This window comes from Lynx canadensis, chromosome A1, assembly GCF_007474595.2.
Source record: "Lynx canadensis isolate LIC74 chromosome A1, mLynCan4.pri.v2, whole genome shotgun sequence".
NCBI lineage: Eukaryota > Metazoa > Chordata > Mammalia > Carnivora > Felidae > Lynx > Lynx canadensis.
In genome coordinates, this window is record NC_044303.2 from 114,326,536 (window position 1) to 114,341,300 (window position 14,765).

A 14,765-nucleotide genomic window follows, 5' to 3' on the forward strand; every position below is an offset into this window, starting at 1 on the left:
TGGCATCAAACGCTGTGTGTAGAAGATTTTTTTTTAAGTGGGAACTAAATTTTTTTTTTCATTAAAGTTCTATAGTATACGGGTGCCTGGGAGGCTCAGTCAGTTAAGTGTCCAACTTTGGCTCAGGTCATAATCTCACAGCTCGTGAGTTTGAGCCCTGAGTCAGGCTCTGTGCTGACAGCTCAGAGCCTACAGCCTGCTTCAGATTCTGTCTCCCTCTCTCTCTGCCCCTCCCCCGCTCACACTCTGTCTCTAAATAAACATTAAAAATTTTTTTAAAAAAGCACTGAAGTATAAAGTGACCTTAGAGCCTGGGTTTTCTGGAATAGTTACAATTTCAAATATTCTACTTCCATAAGCTAATGGCTTTCTGAAAATCGTATTATTTTGTTATTCAGGCTAGTCTGTATATCTCTTCCATCTCTTCTATCTGAAAATAAAATAAAAGTTCTTTGTGGGATCATGTGATCTACATGTTGGTTTGGGTAAATAAATCATCATAGACATAGCAGGGGAAAAAATATCAGGTTACAAATTTAAGAGATCCTGACTCTAATGTCTATTGAATTACTGCCTATGAAATGACCACTAGACTTTCAAATAGTTAACACAGAGGAAATATAATCAATACTAAGACTTGCAGTACCTGTGAGGAAAACCAAAGTACTAGCACAGAAGCCTGATTGTTCTTAATACTAAGAACCGAGATATATTTCTCTATTAAGTACCTACTCATAGAGATAATATGAACATTGACAACATCCTTCAACACAGCAATGTGCTTCAATGGATTTATTATAATAAATATGCTGAAGACTTTCGACCAAAACACAAATTCACAGACACCAACATCTGCCCTCTGAAATGTTGTTTTTGGGAAGTGACTCAGTACCTCTTCTGGATGCCAACTGCTATAGCTCTGTAAAGGTAAATGTCTGGATTTTTTAAACTGAAAATATTAAAGTAGTTCCATCCTTAGTCAAGAATTCAGATGTTCTGGATTGACCTACTGCCTGTAAACTAATTTGCTGGTTCTGGCGTGAATACAATATAGTTGAATTAAATTTTATTAAATTCCAGTGAGATCCAGACAGAATTTCTTTTTTCTCTTTCTTACAAGGGAAGAGGGAAGAAAACGTTTCTCTCTGTGATTGTGCATGGAATATGCTACAGAAATGTCAGAGTAAGTAAAGAATGTGAATGTGCATTTGTTGCAATAAAAATATAGAGGAAATTCTACTTTTAAAAAATACACCAGGGTCACCTGGGTGGCTCAGTTGGTTAAGCATCTGACTTCACGTCAGGTCATGAGCTCTCAGTTCATGGGTTCGAGCCCTGAAGCAGGTTTTGTGCTGACAGCCCAGAGCCTGGAGCCTGGTGCAGATTCTGTGTCTCCCTCTCTCTCTCTCTCTGTCACTCCCCCACTTAAGCTTTGTCTCTCTCTCTCTCTATCAAAAATAAATAAATCATTTTTAAAAATTTTTAAAAATAAATCAACACACCAAAAAAACTCCTAAACTTTCCCAAACTTTAATGTGATTATTTGCTTTATAAATTATATCTTCCACATAATTTAAGTGTTCAGTAACAGCTCACTGATTATCAGACTAAGACAAAGGAAATTTAAAGCAGAACTATTAAGGGCCATAATCTACTAATTGATCAAAGAGAAAAAAGCTAAAATTATAATGCAAATCAAAAACAAAAGGATTATAAGTGAAAATGTGATACATTCAAATGAATACAGTGAAGCATTTCTATCAAAGCTGCCTCTAATATTTCTTTCACTGGACTGTGTTTGGTTTTGTTTCTACAACAGGATAAAGAAGAAAACCACTAGAGTTTCTTTGACCATCAGTTCCCTGGTTAATGAAACCTCCAACATCAGATCAAGTTATTCTACCTTAGTTCAACCACTATATATTGACCCCCAAAGGGTATGTTCAGTTTTAAAAGCCTTCTGAGGGGTCCCAGTAATGGAGACACAGGCCCAGAGAAAAAGGAATTAATGCAACTTTCTTAAAAAGTATACATGAGGGGAACCTTCAGCTGCATGACCTCAAAAAAGAACAAGAAAGAAATCCACGGGTGTCAGAAATAACTCCATGGTAGTTCTGTGGGTCAACCATTTGTTTATGTGCCAGATCATAAGAGACAGTTGGTTTCTAGGAGCTCAGTCCCATAAAAGAGTATTCCAACTATCCATGGAATGAATTCCCTTTTAATTAAAAGAAGAGGGGAGGGGGGCAGGGAGATGCTTTTACAAAGGCCTAAAAGAGAAGACAAGAGCAACTGTATAGAGGAGAAAAAAAAAGCTAGTCAGTAAAACTTACAAGTTATTTATGCCTTTTATATACAGTCTCTACATAATTGCCAAAACTCATTTCCCAAATGTAATTGCCTAGTGTTACATTTCACCATCTCAGCTGATGGAAAGCTGCAGGAAAGGGAAAAAAAAGGTGGCACAGGAAAAGATATCTCAAGTAACATTTAAATTAGAAGCTTTATCCTTTTCAAAGAGGAAATCTGGGGTGTGGTGGTAGCAGCTAAAATTGATTCAGTCAGTCCATGGCCACCATGTACCTAAGTTTCAGGACCTTGACAGTATGGATGATAGTGTCTCTTCTATTTCTTAAACCAGATGCTGAGTCCCTGCAGCAACCTGTCCAGATCCACCTGTGTTGTAGCCCCTGTGTTCACCAAGGTAACTTATCCATACTGCATGAAGTTAAGATTTTATAGATAAATTGTAGATGTTATCAAAGCGGTAGGAAGAAGGAAAAGGGAAAACTAAGAAGAACCTCAGAAATAATTGTTTTATGATGCTAAAAGTGAGTACCAGAAGGGGAGAAATTACTGTTCAATGTCACAGGGCATTACTCAGGGATAAACTCAGGGTTTATCCTATACTCTTTAGACTTTTGGTCTAGGTCAATCTCCAGCTCTGGAGGGCAATTCTTGGATTCCACTCTCCAAGTAGACTATTCTCTACCTGACCTCATGGTTTATCCGATTCTCCGAACCAACAATAAGATGCCCTTTTGAAGAAGTCAATAAGCAAAGCAATGTCTATTTCCTGCTTGGCGAACAGTCAGAGATCAGGATTAAGAAGGCTCCTGTATCATATATGGAAAAAGCAGGATTCAATCAACGAGGCCAACCCAAAGTAAGGTGAAACCTCTGGGCTCACTGTGCCCCAGTTTCCAAAACTGACAGAAATGGAACCACTGCTTCTTGCTGGCTGAAACGAGAAGCAGGGCAGACTTAACGTGTACCAAATACAGGAAGGAAGCCATAGGAAACACTGTCATTAAGAATAAGGAGCGGGATGCCTGGGTGGCTCAGGGAGTTAAATATCTGACTCTTAATTTCAGCTCAGGTCATGATCTCACAATCATGAGATGGACAAGGTGGAGACTGGGATCTCTATCCCCCTCTCTCTCTGCCCCTCCCTTGCTCATAGGCATTTGTGTGCTCTCTGTCTCTGTCTCTTTCTCTTTCTCTCAAAATAAATAAATAATTTTTTTTAAAAAAAGAAGAAGAAGGAGCATTACTCTAGATTCTGGAAGCTTGCTTGCAAAAGAGGCTGTCCACGATATGTGTTTATTATTTCTACAAGTTTCCTACTACATTCCTTCCCTGTGATAATGCAGCCCTGGTCATCAGGCCTCAAGGGCTGTGCTCGTGGTCAGTGTGTCTCACCTGATAGGACTTCAGATACTCCCTCTCTAGAGTTATAATCTGAAATGTAATTCTAGATTCTAGAGGATTCTGGAGCTGAAAACAGGAGAGGAAGGGAATCAAGATTTAAGGTGGATATTTACACAAATGCCACCCATTCATGCATGCACTGTGAGATCAAACCACCTATTTTTATATACTTTTTATATAACAGTATAACTCTTCACTCTTTAAAGAAGGTTTTCAGATTATTTATCTTAAATGAGCCTCAAAACCTTAACCAAGGCTGAGCATTTTGCTAGCCTTATTTCACAGATAAAGAAGCTAAATTCCACAGAGATTAAGAGTTTCCAACTTCTGGGGCTCCTGGGTGGCTCAGTCAGTTTAAGCATCTAACCTAGGCTCAAGTCATGATCTCACAATTCATGGGTTCAATCCCGACGTTGGGTTCTGTCCTGAGAGCTCAGAGCCTGAAGCCTGCTTTGGATTCTGTGTCTCCCTCTCTCTCTGCCCCTCCCCCACCCAGTCTCTGTTTTTCTCTCTTTCTCTAAAAATAAACAAACATTTAAAAAAATTTTTGTTTTAAATAGCTCCCAAGTTTTTCAAGGGTACCTGGCTGGCTCTGTCAGAGCATGCAACTCTTGGTCTCGCAGTTATTAATTTGAACCCCATGTTGAGTAAAGAGATTACTTAAAAATAAAATCTTAAAAAAAAAAAGTTTCCAAGTTCCTATGATCAGCATCAACCAGCTAGTGGAAGAGTTGAGATTTTGGTCCAAGTCCTCTAACTCATGATTCAGAATCCTTAACAAATTACAAATACTGCCCACGCTACGTGACCGGTAATAAAGATTAAATCTATGACTATATATGAACTCAACAAAATAATACAACAAAGGAAAGAGTTTCCAACTAATTGGTTCCCTATTTTGAAAATTTAGATCTATTTTGAAAAATAGATCTTGGGGAAGTGAAAAACAACTTTCTCTATGATATTAAGGTAAAAATAACTTCTATGTGACTGTCAAGCACACTATAAAGCACAAAGCGTCCCAGCAACTCCTTGTTTTGCTTAAAGGACAGTCAGATGTCAATAACTATGACAAAAAGCATACTTACCACAGTAGGCATCCTAAATCATTGCATATGGTGAAAGAGTTTCTTCCATTCTGTGAATTCTATGTTTCTTCTTCAGCATCTTCAAGACATCTCTACAACCAGTGGTCAGTCTGTCACATTTGAATGCCACGTCCAGGCAATAACCACAGTTCAAATTCACTGGCACAGAGAGAAAAAGGAGATAGCAGACTCTGAGGACTTCCAGATTCTGAGGAGAAGTATTGTCACAAGCTTTTTGATTTGCTTTTTATTTCAATTAACCTTGAAATCTAATTCATGTTGTAAAGTTTAATAGCTGATCTGTTACAGGCTCAGAAATTTCTATTGTTAAACAATTATTATTTCAAATCCAAGTGATTCTTCAACAAAACAACCAAAAAAGAAAAGATAGCAGGGTTTTTTGTTGTTTGTTTGTTTTATGTGTGTGTGTGACACAACAGTTTTAATGGCTGTGAAAAGATTGGTTTATTTTCACAAATTAACTGTTAGTTCTTGACATACAAATAGCAAAAAAATATGAGAATAAACATATTTTTTAAGAGTAAAACAAATTAATAATGATGCATAGCTTCCTAAACATGTTTTTTTTTAAGTTTCTTACCAAATAATTAATTTAGGGAAGAGTAACAAGTATGATGATCTATCTCATGCTAAACACTGAGTTTATACTTTATAAGCAATCTTTCATTTAATCCTCACATCAAGATTTTGAAGGATGCATTACCTACATTTTATAAGAAAAGTGAAATTCAGAAACACTAAATGAGCCTCAAAACCTCAGCCAAGGCTGAGCATTTTGCTAGCCTTGCCCAAGGTTACAAAGCTAATCAATGCTGCAAGTCAGGGTTCAAGCCCAAAACAGTTCTTGCACCAAGTGAAGAAAATATATTCGTTTAAATATTAATTCAGAACTGAACATTTGTACATCACATTCAGGAAGGAAAATCTCAAATTATACAATCTCAAATTATACAATTTGATACTAGCATAAAGAAAAAATTTTAAATTACCCATATTCTCATCACCCAGAGAAAACTATTAATCTTTGTTATTTTTCTACAATACTACTACAGTATGTTTATAATGGAATGTGCATTGTAATTAACGAGATTAAAAGAAAGAAGTTTTCTTGAGAAAAAGAGACTACCAGAGGATTAATGGTTCAGTAATGGTTCCCAATCAGAGAATGGGATAGAAACGAAGAATTAAGGCCCAGAGAAGTAATTTTCACCTAATCACAAAGCAATTCAATGGTAGAACAGGACAAAAACACAGTTCTTCTACTACCCTGCCAAGTATTCATTCCAATATGTACGTTTTCTGGGTTTCCACAGAATTTATAGCCTGTGACTCCAGATTACAGTCAACCTTCCATTTGCTTTATTCAAGTTATTTCTCATATAACATGGCCCCTTCTCCCAACTAAATTAACCATCATGTAAATTCTCTTTACTCTCGTGTTTTATCTTTCAGAAGCTTGTTTATCGTCTATTCCTGGTAAGCACAATTTTTCAACATCTTGATAATAAATGATTAAATCAAAATTTCCATCAGAAGACTTTGTCTCCTAGATCAATTTTGCCTACATGAGCAGTTTTGAGGCTTCCCTATACCACCTTTTGAGTTGACACAACAAAAGCAGCAAGATAACTGGGATTTATCAGTGTATTTATTCATCTATTCATTCACTTAATATAGTACAGATGATGGCCAGGTTCCATTCGGGGCACTGAGGACGTGTCCTGCCATCAAACACCCAAGCTGTTGACTGTCCAAGAAGTAGGGTAGGGCCCATCACACAATAGTCTTCACTGTACTAACAGTAGGTTGAACAATTCTGGCAATAATTTTTAGGTCAGTTCAGAAAATCTTTCTACAGGACCTTCATGCTAAACACTAAAGCTACAGAAATCTATAAGTCAGGGAATAAAGTGTGATGCTTGCTTTCAAGGAACTCACAGTATAGTAAAAAGATGTGACAGAAAGACAGGACAGGTGATGGAGACTGTGCTGGGATTATTCTAGGTTGTGTTTTTAAGATTTATCATCAGGAGCCCAGTCAAAGACAAAAAGTCGAATCAGATGGATTTTTTAAAAACCCAGGAATACTCTATTTATTCCTAATATCTACTCTCCCTGACATCCTCCCTATTTGTTTATTAATTTGGGGTCTCCAAAAACTCTGGTCAAATTGAATCTCTTGCCTTTCCAGAGGAAGTCTGCACCTTGATTATCACAGAAGCATTTCCTGAAGACTCTGGAGAATTCAAGTGCATTGCACAAAATGAGGCTGGGACTGCAGTCTCTAAAGCAAGACTCTTTGTTTCCCCAGGTAATTGTTCTTCAGGATCGCCCTGCTCCAATTCAGCCATGAGCCAGGACAAAGATTCTGTTTCTATCTGAGTTGGTGAAAAATTATATTTTTCAGAAAGAAAAGTGGAGAAACCAGAGAGTTCTCCAAAGTTACCCATGAGGAAACTTTCTTCAGAACTAGCCTACTTTCCTTGGAACAGTGATAGCTACACAAAGGACAAAAATGTAGATGATACCCCAATGAACACTATTTCAACTATTCCTCAACCAGCCAGTCACAATGAACATGAGATCCAGGTTCCAAAGGAGGATTTCTGCAATGAAAATTCTACTGAGCTACAACCACAATGGTAAGGGCAGACAGACCTAACACTCACTCACTCAACAAATGTTCTTGGTCTTACAGTATAACATTGAACATGGCAAAGTTCCTGCCCTGAGGGAACGTTCATTTGCAGTGAATCATGTAACTGTCATTTCCTTGCCCTTCATCGTATACTTCACAAGGGCTGAAACAGCAAATCATGTACTTAGATCTACATTTAAGGTTTTATTACAGAGACTTCTTTAAAAAAAAAAAATAATAATGTTGAAATGCCACAAGAATTTGAAAAAGTACAATCTTTTCTCCAAAAGAATTCAGGGTCCTATCTCAATATAAATACATAAAACACTCTGTGATATAAGTTTCTTCCTGTTGTCTTAGAATACAGACAAAATTGTCCCTGCATTTAAAAGGCAACTGTACGGGGCGCCTGGGTGGCGCAGTCGGTTAAGCGTCCGACTTCAGCCAGGTCACGATCTCATGGTCTGTGAGTTCGAGCCCTGCGTCAGGCTCTGGGCTGATGGCTCAGAGCCTGGAGCCTGTTTCCGATTCTGTGTCTCCTTCTCTCTCTGCCCCTCCCCCGTTCATGCTCTGTCTCTCTCTGTCCCAAAAATAAATAAACGTTGAAAAAAAAATTAAAAAAAAAAAAAGGCAACTGTAAAACCCATGGGAGAGGGGAAGGAAAAAAAAAAAAAAAGAGGTTAGAGTGGGAGAGAGCCAAAGCATAAGAGACTCAAAAACTGAGAACAAACTGAGGGTTGATGGGGGGTGGGAGGGAGGGGAGGGTAGGTGATGGGCATTGAAGAGGGCATCTTTTGGAATGAGCACCTGGTGTTGTATGGAAACCAATTTGACAATAAATTTCATATATTAAAAATAATAATAATAAAAAAACTTAGGACACAATTTCAAAAAATAAATAAATAAATAAATAATAAAAGGCAACTGTATAAATGGGAAGCTAACTCAGTAGGTGAATTTGCCAACCAGGCTATGTTTAAAACACAATCCACTACCATCTCCAATACCCAAACACAAACCTCAAACCAAAACAGTGACAAAAAAAAAAAAAAAAAAAAACCTAAAAATTGATACTTAAAAGTCATTTAAAATTTTGTTTTACCAATATCTAACACAGTCCACTAAATATTTTACCAACCTAAAGTTACCTTTAGATTAAATTTAGGCTAAACACCTTAAATAAAACTTAAAAAATGAACACTCTTGACTATTTTCCAGTATAATTAAACACAGCATCTATAAATTACAAAATAAAAGATACTGGAATATCTTTTAAGATATTCTTAAGTATTTAAGATATTTCTTGAGTAGTATTTGGGTTTTTAGGTGGAAAAATTTATCATGTCAGAGATGAAAGGAATCAGAGGTCAAATACATGAAGTACCCCATTCTACAAAGGACTACAATTGTAGATGACTGGCTGATTTTGCTGAGGGCTGCTTCCTCATGCTTTAATGACCCTGGAATAGGTACTCCCCAAGTAGTTCTTAAAATGAAGCCAGGGAAGGAAAGAATCTGAACTTGGAGATTAACAGACCTGCAACAATGTACGTGAGGCACATAGTAGAATTCATTAAATAGTAGCTATTACTTCACTGCATAGTTTTTTCTTAGGATCAATGTATCCTGCAATAATTGCCTATCACTGTGATTTTTCAGTTGGTCTCCTGGAACCCCTTTAGCTTCTGGAGTTTCTAGTTGCCTGGAGAGTAGCTACCCTTACAAATAAAGATTTCTCATGAGGTCAAAGAAGAATGGGGTGTGTGGGACTAAACACTGCAATTTATTCAACAAACATTTATTAAGCACATCCTCTGTGTTTGTTTCTATGTGAGACTTCCCTCAGAAGACAGCCAATACAGCTATCTAAAACTTTTCTCCAGGAGTTCATGTATTTAGCAGTCTTTTTACGACTTAAAAAGACAATCAGCTTATAACAAAGTACTTTTCTATTTCCACCTTTTTCATTAATAAAACCATCTGTGGGAAAAATTATTCAACAAAAGTTCCATAAAAGTTAACAAGTTTTTACTAAAAGTCAACTATGAGCTACATTGTCCCAGGCAAGATAAAAATGTTATCAACAGTCCCTCCCTCAGTAAACATTTAACTTGGTTGAGGAGATCTATCATACCATGTAATAGTCCATTATGATTTCCTGTTTCATCTGAGTCTCTCAGCAACCCTCTGATCAGGTTAGTAAAACAGATACTATCTTGCTTTTCAGTTAATTATTAAAGCTCAGAGAGTTTAAGCCACTTGTCTAAGGTTACACAGCAAGTATTTGGTAGAGTGGGCACTCACACTCAAGTCTTCAAAATAGATAATAAGAAGGTTAATGTGTCTACAAAGTTGTAGAACATTAACCAAATAAATGTCATAATTTTTACTGCTTGACAACAAACCTAGTGGAATGTCTATTATTATTTCTCACTTGAAAAGAATACAAGACAGAATCAAGTACTCAAAAGGAGAGATTTCAAATTTTAAGTGCTACAGTGGGATGGAGCTTCAGTAATCATAGTGAATTACACATAACCTGAAAATAAAGGAAGCGTTCTTCACTCTTCAGTCCTTTCATACTCAATGTGGTATTTGCCTTCTTAGTTGATATAGCATAAATTAGCTTCATCACATACATCTGACCCCTGACTTTAGACAAAGCTCACAGCACCATTGTACAATAGTATATTTTACTTTAAAAAAAAAAAAGGGCTGTACACGAAGAAGGGATGAATGAGTGACAGCTAAACAGACAAGCCACCCTTCCACTAATGATGGGAAAGAAAGAATTCCCTTAATGGTTCGGTGAGACAGTGGAAAATTGCCTACATATTGTGAGACACTGGAATGATCCACCAAAGTCGTTGCTGATAATTTAGAGAAAGAAATGGAAAAAGTTGTCTTTGGGGACTGGTTGGAATATAGTTCACCCACCTGACATCTTGCCGATTTTTCCAGTTTTAGGACAATTTTTCTCAAATAAGCAACTAAACCATTCAAATAACTTATTTGTGAGGAAAAGTAAAACACCCTTCCAAAAAAGCAAACCAAACATTAAAAAATAGAAAAACAGATTCTTAACAGATTATTAAATATAGACCTTTAACTTCTATAAATCAACCTGTGAGCCCCTGACTGTAGGGAAAAACTTAGCCCAGATATACCATGGTGCTATTACACTATAACAAAATAACATCTTACAAAGGCCTAGGAGGAACAAAAGAGATAAAGTTTAAAGGATAAAAAAGCAAATGGGACTAAAATTCTTCCTATTCGATATGGTTCAGAATCTGCCTTAGGCAATATTAGGGACTCTATAGTTTGTCCTGGGCATGTTACCTACTTGGCTGTTGGATAGATCTTAACCTTTTAGGTATTAAGATACCTAATACCTTAAAAAATCTAGCATCTCCTCTCCCTTGCCCTAATTAAATCCTGTTATCTAGAAAAACCAAGTAACAGTCATATATACTACATTTAAAGTGTTTAGAACAGCACCTACTCATAGTAAATGCCATACTTGTTGGTTATTCTTGCTACTTTTATTGTCACTTACATTTACATTTTAATTCTCCCTAATTGGGATTAAAAGGCTTTGTCCCTATTAATGGAATCTGAAATATCAGTGAGCAGATGTAGAGAAATATTTTGGGAAATTCCTGAAATAAGAGTTGGTAGGCAAACACCTACTCATCCAGTTTAGTATGCCTTTTCCACTATGTAATGGCTGTATGCCCAGGAAGCAATTATCAAACTTTATCTGAACACCAAAGGAAGATACACCTACATGATCAGCTGTGAAGAATTTTACATGGCTCATTCAAACATCTATTGGTTGGACCTTAATGTACATGGTAATTAAATCAAGATTAGAGGATCCATGAGGGAGGGTAATGAATAGATATGCTTTAAGCAATAGAAACATACCATAATGGAAGCCAACTAAATGGGGATAATTCCACTCAACGGACCTGATCCTCATGTCACCTACTCCTTTTTACCAGTTCTGTTGTTGATTTGAAGGCTTCTTCCTCTATAATTATTTACTTCCCTGCACAAAAATGGAAACCTAAATACCAACATGGTTTTCTTAGTGAAAAGACAAAGGAAACTGCATAACTGTTAGGAGTTAAGGGAGATGAAGAAATGAGAGTTGACGGCATAAAGCCCTAAAAATACAGACTGTTTCTTTGGTAATTTCTTAAGTGTTTCCAACTCTTTAAGAATAAAAGAACAAGGTCAATGAGGCATATGCCGTACAGAGTCAGAAAACTTGCTAAGAAACCAAATCATCTTTTTCCACCTCCCCACCTTCCCAGGAACACGTCATCATCACCTGCTCTCTTGCCTTTACCCAGACCACACCCTGTCTCTTGAAACAAACTGCTTGAACTCAGCTCCACCCCTGCTTCTATTTGGCAAGAGGGGGAAAAAAGGAGGGGGGGGGAAGCCTTCAGATGAACAACTATCCAATACAAATCAGTTTGGACGCCATCCATCACTAATCTTACTTCTGGAGAATTTTTACTGGATGGAATGTCAGTCTTAGGATATGGTTTCCCTTTCAGTCCTTCTTTCTCAAACAGGGAACATTCAAAGCCCCCACCACAATAAAGAAATTGAGTTTGCTTTATACTTTTTTCCATTTCCCAATTCATTGCTCTTCCTCCTGCATGAGCTTGCTAAAGCTCACAGTCAAAATTCACATCTAAAATAAAGATGCCTCCAAGAGAAGCTCATGTAATCCCACTCCTTAAATATCACTAAGACATCTGAGATATTGTTTAGATTGTGGACTCTTACTTTGACATGCCAGCATAGGTAGATGGACAGGCAAGCACATCAGATGTCACTGTTTGGCAGCTGATAAAAGTCAGTGGTGCTATAATACTAAGCACAGAGCCACTAGATTAGTCTGTGAGGGAAGGGGATGCCTCTTCCTTCCCTTCAGTAGTGGGTTAAACCCAGCTGGCACCCTCTGGAACGACGGGTAAGTCCCACCTTTATTTCTGCTACAGTTTTGGGTTTTGGTTTTTTGTCCAAATCAGAGGAATGTGTACAAAAATGATCTTCACATAAAAAGTGTGCAAGTAACATTATAATGTTATTATACAAATATTTAATAAGGAAGTAACCTATTCATTCCACTGAAACTGGAAGGTATTATAGAAAGGGTACAAGGCAGGATAGTTGTGTGTTAATATTTTTAGATCATCATTTTTCCTTGAAAAGGGATACTTGGTGTGATTATAACTGTGGTGATGTTCTAGAGCTTTAAAATATCCTCAATCAGTTGTTTGTGCAAGTCTGTCTGTACTATATCAGAGAGAGAGAAAAAAAAGTTAGGATTTTTTAAATAGGAGCTGCATAGTATTTTACTTATAAAATCTTTGGAATTTATTTAACACTACTTGGAATAAAATGATACTGCCAAGTAAGAGAACCTCTTATAAAATTAAACTGTGGAACAGTAACTACAAACATAAAGAAAAACTTTTCAGAGTTATCTATTTGAACATCTCTATAAAATTTTGTTGAGACATGAGTAAAATGGAACTTTTGAAAGAATATATTCTTAACTGAGCTTTGAAAAATAACAGTAATTGTTAACTATGAAGACTGATACCAAAATGTACAAGATTGGTGACATTTTAAAAATATATGTAAGGAAAAACAGGGAATTTTCTGGAAAATATCTACTGGCTATTTGTTACACAGTTTATCCCTTGCCATTTGAAATGAATCTGAATAATGTGCCTTCCTAAAAAGGAATTTAAGAACTAAATTTGGATTCAATTCTGCAATGGAATGAATAAGCCCATAACTACAAAATTACTTGCCTTCAAATAGAGTCCTTGAGAAGATCTAATTAAAGCTTTCTTTTAGATGTTTTCCTCCAACAGTGTAAAGGCCTAATACAGTTAATTACTAAAATGCACTCTGGTTGAACATGTTTGTGTTCATAAACTTGAAATTAAGGAATATATGGCTTTTTAAGTGTTCTTTCTCAACAGAATCGTTCTCTTGGCTGTTGAGTTGCATTTGTTCTTTCCTAAAACTTTTAGGTTTGTTTGTTTGTTTGAGGTTTTAATTTTTTTACTCTGACAGCATGCACGCACACATGCACGTGCATGCAGACAAGCAGGACAGGGGTAGAGAGGAGAGAGAGAGAATCCCAAGCAGGCAGGCCCCGCACTATGAGTGCAGAGCCCGAAGTGGGGTTCAAATCCATAAACCATGAGATAATGACCTGACCTGAAATCAAGAGTTGGACACAACCAACTGAGCCACCCAGGCACCCCTAAAACTGCTAGTTTTAATTTAATTCTAAACTATATGTACAGCCTTGGGATGAAGTTATTTGGTCTGAAATTTTTCATTAAAAATGATACATTCTTCAAGCTAGGAAATTAAACAATTTTAAGATTTCATTTCAATGATGACAGCTTGGTATCAGTTATAGTTTGATTTATCATTATCTTAGAGTTGCCTTATACTATGTAAAATTAAATGTATTTTGAACTAGTCTGTGTGTAATGTCTGTATATAGTTCTGCTTATTAGATTTGCCATACTAATGGAAGAAATCAGAGGCAAATATGACCCTTCATGGTTGATTTTAGGGGCAAATGATTCATCTAAGGAAAAATGGGGTCCATTACAGGAAGTTAGAAGAATCAATGCAGAGCTAAGTAAGAGAAATGGCATCCCTCTTTTTTGATGAGGTATACACTAGTTTCATATTGCCTTACTTCCTTCTGTACATTAGCATCTTCCATTTCAAAAGAAAAAGAGAGAAGCTAAAAATAATTTCAAAATTAGTCTAAAATACATATGAAATAGGTAAAAATAATAGAAAGTAAAAATCTAAATAATTAGGAGTATCAACACCAATAACTAGATTGTATAATCTAAAAATAATAAAAAAATTTATATATGGCTCTGGAATAGTCAGTAAGATATATACACACAGAAAGACACACATACTCCTTAATTATCTTCTAGTTTGGTACTATGGTCATTTTGGAATCAAAGGGAGAAAAAGAGGCAGCACCCTGAGAGCGAGCCACAAAAAATACACTCAAAGTTGACAATAGTGAATTATACATGTTCCCTCTACTTTATGAAATTGCCAAAGAGTGAAGGAGTAAATATGGGCATTCACTGTTCCTTATAAAAAAAGCATATTGTTCCCCTTGATCTAATGAGACATCATTCATCACAGATCACCAGGACATTCATTAAGTGGTGTATCAGAAGAGCTGCTCATTGGTTTTCATGAGCAATGGGAAGAATTCAGACTGA